This window comes from Tupaia chinensis, unplaced genomic scaffold (genome assembly GCF_000334495.1).
Source record: "Tupaia chinensis unplaced genomic scaffold, TupChi_1.0 Scaffold000272_1, whole genome shotgun sequence".
NCBI lineage: Eukaryota > Metazoa > Chordata > Mammalia > Scandentia > Tupaiidae > Tupaia > Tupaia belangeri.
The window spans coordinates 831,461-836,783 of NW_006159754.1; the positions used below are offsets into that span (position 1 = coordinate 831,461).

The 5,323-nt window shown below is 42.4% G+C and overlaps 1 pseudogene; it reads left to right on the forward strand.

Moving 5' to 3' along the window:
- On the forward strand, window positions 1-2,946 carry LOC106734985 (60S ribosomal protein L17 pseudogene; annotated as a pseudogene).
- The last annotated feature ends 2,377 nt before the right edge of the window (window positions 2,947-5,323 follow it).

Sequence of the window (5,323 nt, forward strand, 5' to 3'; positions counted from 1 at the left end):
ATGATTTGTTATTCACTTGACCCAGAGAACCTGACAAAACCATGCGAATCATAGAGGTTCAAATCTTCCTGTTCACTCTAAGAATATTCATGGAACTGCCCAGGCCATCAAGGGTCTGCATATCCCAAAAGCTGTCAAGTATATGAAAGATGTCATTTTTGTGGTGGATTTGGTCGATGTGCCCAGGCTGGACAAACAGAGGGGCTGGACACAGGTCTGGTGGCCCAAAAAAAGTGCAGAGTTTTTGCTGCACCTGCTTAAAAATGCAGAGAGTAATGCTGAACTTAAGGGTTTAGGCATAGTCTCTGGTCATTGAGCATGTCCGGGTGAACAAGGCACCCAAGATGCAGCGTCGTACTGTATGGTATCACAGCTCATGTTTCTGAGTAACCTGCCCATGAGCTCCCCCTGCAACATCCAGGTGATCCTTGCTGAAAAGGAGCAAATTGTTCCTAAGGTTGCACAGAAGAAGAAGATATACCAGAAGAAGTAAAAACTTACGGCATAGGAATAAAGTCAGCATAAAATAAACATAGGTGAAAGTAAAAGAATATTGTTTGTTTGTTTGTTTTTTTTTTTTTTTTTTTGGAGAGGTTTTTGCTATAGGGTGCATGTGCTCTCCAGACAGACACAGAGAGACAGAGAGACAGAAAGTGAGAAATCACCCCCCCCCAGGGGGGATGGCCACGCTACAATCCCTTCTCCTCCATTCTCCTCTCGGGATCTTGGGCACGCACGCACACACGCCCAGCGTGAGTTTTAAGCCACTGGGTCCAGGACGCGAACCGCGGTTGACTACGTGGGAGTACAGCGACATAGCCATTACGCTAACTGCTGGTCTCAAGAATATTGGTTGTTTTTATATTTCAAGTGTCTTTACAATGTGGATAAAACCAGTTGTTTACCCTGTGCCATTGATTTTGACTCATAAGCAAGTGGTTTTGAAGGAAAACAAAACAAAACAAAACATTCTACTATGATCCCAGATTTGCCAGCTTTTCCTTGAAGCTTTTCAATTCTTGCTTTAAATATTTGAAATTCTGTTTCCAGATGTATATTGGTTTAAAATCAGGGCCCGTAGGTAGTGTGGTGGTTAAGGGCACTGGACTCCCACATGGCTGATCATGGTTTGAGTCTTGGACCTGGCAGCTTGCTTTCTCACTTTACCTCTCTCTCTCTCTTTGTCTCTCATTCTCTGGTCAAATTAAAATAGATCAATAAAGTGAAATAAAATAATTCTTTAAAAATTACTGTAACTTCTTTGCAATCTTTTCCCTCTCATCATTTTTTAGTAATCCTATTTACTCCTACTAAGGATCCTTTGGACTTGAGGTGTTTTTGCTCTCTGACAGTAATGTTGGTGAGAAAAAGCCCCATTCATTTCAAGGACCCTTTTGCCAGAAGGTACATGTGCTCACCCGAGAGAGGGTGGAGAGAAGAGGAGGAAATCACTTCCCAATGGGGCATGGTCATGCCTAAATCCCTTCTCCTTCATCCCTTCTCCTCCGTGTCTGCATGCTGATAGGACTTTGGGCACATGGACACGTGCCTGGTGTGTGTTTTAAACTACTAAAACTGGCATGCTTTCCAGACTGCTGGGCACCGAACCCTGTTATCCGCCTTGTGTTATCTGGCTCCTTTAGCCACCAGGCCACAGAGCTGGCCTGAAAAAGCCCCATTCAGAAAACTAGTGATGCATAAACAAATCGCTCCTTTCGGCCAAGATTCCTGCTTACAACAATCAAGGCAGAAAGGATTCAAAAGGGCAAGGTACTGCACCGACTCAAGCCAGGTGGTAATAGATGACGAGGGTGTACCGTGTGTAAACTGAGACATGGGCAAAGGGCGCTGGGTGCAAAAGAGAAGGTGCTAGATGCTGGGGAGAGGATCTGACCCCAGGGGTCTCTGAGTGCCCACTATGCGGCGTGCAAACCGTGTTGAGTGCAAAAGAGTCAGGCCACTAACCTCGGTAAAGGTTGAAGCTTGACTCCCATTTGGGGAGAAGGAAGTTTTGAGGCACTAGCTCCCCCTTCTTCACTCTGGCTGAGGAATAAAGTTCTGCTCTGCTCTAATGAGCTAGTTTTGTTCAGGCAGCTGGGCAGCATGGGGCAGGATGGGACCTCTTGGGTCACCTGCATGGGTTGATGTCAGTGGTACAGCTACAGCAGCTTTGTTTTGGTTGTTCGCTTTGTATATTCCTCTCCTCTTACTGACAACCTGTTGCTGTTCTTTTAAGTTTTAGTATTATATCTTGTTAAAAACAATATAAGGACCAGCAGATGGCAGAATGGTTACATTGCTAGACTCCCACATGGTTGATCCTGGTTTGAGTCCCAGACCCAGAGGCTTGAAACTCACACTGGGCGCATGTGCGCGGGTGCCCGAAATCCCAAGAGGAAAATGGAGGGGAAGGTATTGCAGCATGGCCATCCCCTTGGGGAGGGGGGGGCGTGATTTATCATTTTCTGTCTCTCTGTCTCTCTGGTGAGTGCACTGGCCCTATAGCAAAAATCTTTCTTAAGAAAAAATAATATAGCTAACAATCTGTTGTTTAATTGGCAAGTTTATCCCATTTCCTTCTTTAGAGATTATTGATAAATTTCTTCTCTTTTTCCAGCCTTGCTGAGGTATAAATGACAAAATTGTATACATTTAAGGGGTACCAGTATACTAAGTTTGGTTCATTTTTCTTTTTAAGTTTACTTATTCACGTTCTTTGTGAGATGGAGAGGAGACGAGCACTCTGTAACTGGGTCTCACACCACTGTCCCTCTGAAGCCCTTCAGCCAGCCAGAACATGGGCACACTCAAGTAAGTGCACTGGTTGACCTGGAAACAGAACCCTTGATCTGCCATATGGCTCACAGCACCACGGATTATTACATTCTTGCTTGGCCATTGCGGCTGGGCCATGATGTTCTGATAGACAAGTACATTGTGAAATGATGACCACAATCTAATTAATGTATTCATCACCTCACAGAACTGCCTTATTTTCTCTCGTGAGAATATACTTAAGAGGTACTTCCTAGCAGATTTCAAGTATATGATACATTATTATTAACTGTGGCTACCATGCTCTATTATAGTACGTCTCCAGGATTTATTCATCTTATAACCTTGAACCCTTGGATGAACATCTCCCTCACCCCCCAGGTCCTGGTAATAGTCCATCTACTCTCTGTTTCTAGAAGTCTGTTTCATGCAGTATTTATCTCTCTGTTTTTGTTTTTCATTTGCATTTGCCTGAGGGTTGGTGCGCTCACCAGAGAGAGGGAAAGGAAGACAGAGAGAGGGGAAGAGAGAGAGAAAGAATGCCCATGGAAAATGGTCACAACACAATACGGTTTCTCTCTTTTTGGGATTTTGGGCACACCTGCACACGTGCCTGGAATGTTTCTCAAGTCAATGGGTCTAGGACTTGAAGCATGCAGTCAACCATGTGGAATCCAGCTGTCCTAACCACCAGGCCATGGGCTGGCCCTATTTATCTCTCTGTGTCTCACTTCACTTAGCAGACCTTGATTCTGTATACTGTTGAAAAATGGCAGAATTTCCTTTTTTTTAAAGGCTGAATAATACATCTTCCTGTACACACATGATGGACTATCAGCCTTAATAAGGGACACACACGCACGCACACACACACACACACAAACAGAGTTTTCTTTATCCATTCATTTGTCAACAAATAGGTTGATTCAATATCTTAGGTATTATGAATAATGCTGCATTGAACAAGGGAGTATAGATATCTTTGAGATACTTGTTGTTTGGATATGTACCCAGAAGTAGAACTGCTGGATTATACAGTAATTCTCTTTTAAATTTTTTGAGGAACTGCTATATTGTTTTCCATAATAGTTGCTCCAATTTACATTCCCATCAACAATGTGTAAGAGTTCCCTTTTGTCCATCTCCTCACCAGCACTTGTTACCTTCCGACATTTTGTTAATAGCCATCCTAACACATGTCAGGTGTTAGTTCATTGTGGTTTTGATTTGTATTCCCTGATGATTAGTGATGTTGAATACCTTTGGATGTACCTGTTCACCATTTCTATATCTTTTTGGAAAAATGTCTGTTTAGGGCCATCAAAATTTTTTTTAAACAGGCTCTTCCTATGTCATATCCTCCTATCTCAGCCTCCCTAGAGGCTGGAACTGTAGGTGTCTCCATTATTGCCCAGATTTTTAGGGTGGGCCAGGCTTCCCAAGTGGCCTCAGCCTGGCAAGTAGCAGTTTCACCAGCATGCACTATTGCACCTGGGCCTGCCCATTTTTAGTCAGGTTATTATTACATTTTGCTATTAACTTGTGTTGACTTACTTTCTTCATGTACTTTGGATATTAACTCCTTATCAGCTATATGGTTTGTCAATATTTTCTCTGGTTCCTTGATTAGCCTTTTGTTTCCTTTCCTGTACAGAGACTTTTTAGTTCGATACCTTCCAATTTGTTTATTTTTGCTTTTGTTGCCTGTGTTTTTGATGCCACAGCCAAAAAATCATTGCCAAGACCATTGTCATTGAGCTTTTCCATGAAATTTTCTTCTAGGAGTTTTACTGTCTTAGGTCTTATGTTTAAGTCTTTACTCCATTTTTTAAATTGAGTTTCATGTATGGTGTAATATAGGATGCAATTTAATTTATTTGCATGTATTTTATTTGTTTGCATGTATATCCAATTTCCTCATGCCATTTATTAAAAAAACTGTCCTTTCCTCATTGTGTATTCTTGGGACTTTTGTTAAAGATTAGTTGGCTTTTCTATTCTGTTCCTTTATTTTTATTATTATTTTTAATTCTTTTTCTTTTTTTGAAAAGGTTTTTGCTATAGGACACATGCACTCACCAGACAGACAGAGAGAGACAGAGAGACAGAAAACGAGAAATCACCCCCCAGGGGGGATGGCCACGCCACAGTCCCTTCTCCTTCATTCTTCTCTCGGGATCTTGGGCACACACGCACACGTGCCCGGTGTGAGTTTAAGCCACCAGGTCTGGGACTTGAACCATGGTCGACTACATGGGAGTCCAGCGACATAGGCATTATGCTAACTGCTGGCCTCAGGAACTTTCATACTGTATCATAATGTGATGGAAAAGTGGAAGGGTAACTGAGCATGTGAAAAGGACTGCATAACAACCTGCTATTGTGAGAAATAACTCACTATTGTGATAATGAGGGTTCTAGCTCTATGACCCTGTAACATTTTAAAGGTCCCATCTCTTAATATTGGTACATGGGTTGGTAATTAAATTTCCAACACATGAAATTTGGGCGAATGCATAGAAACCATAGCAGGTCATCTGGACATTTT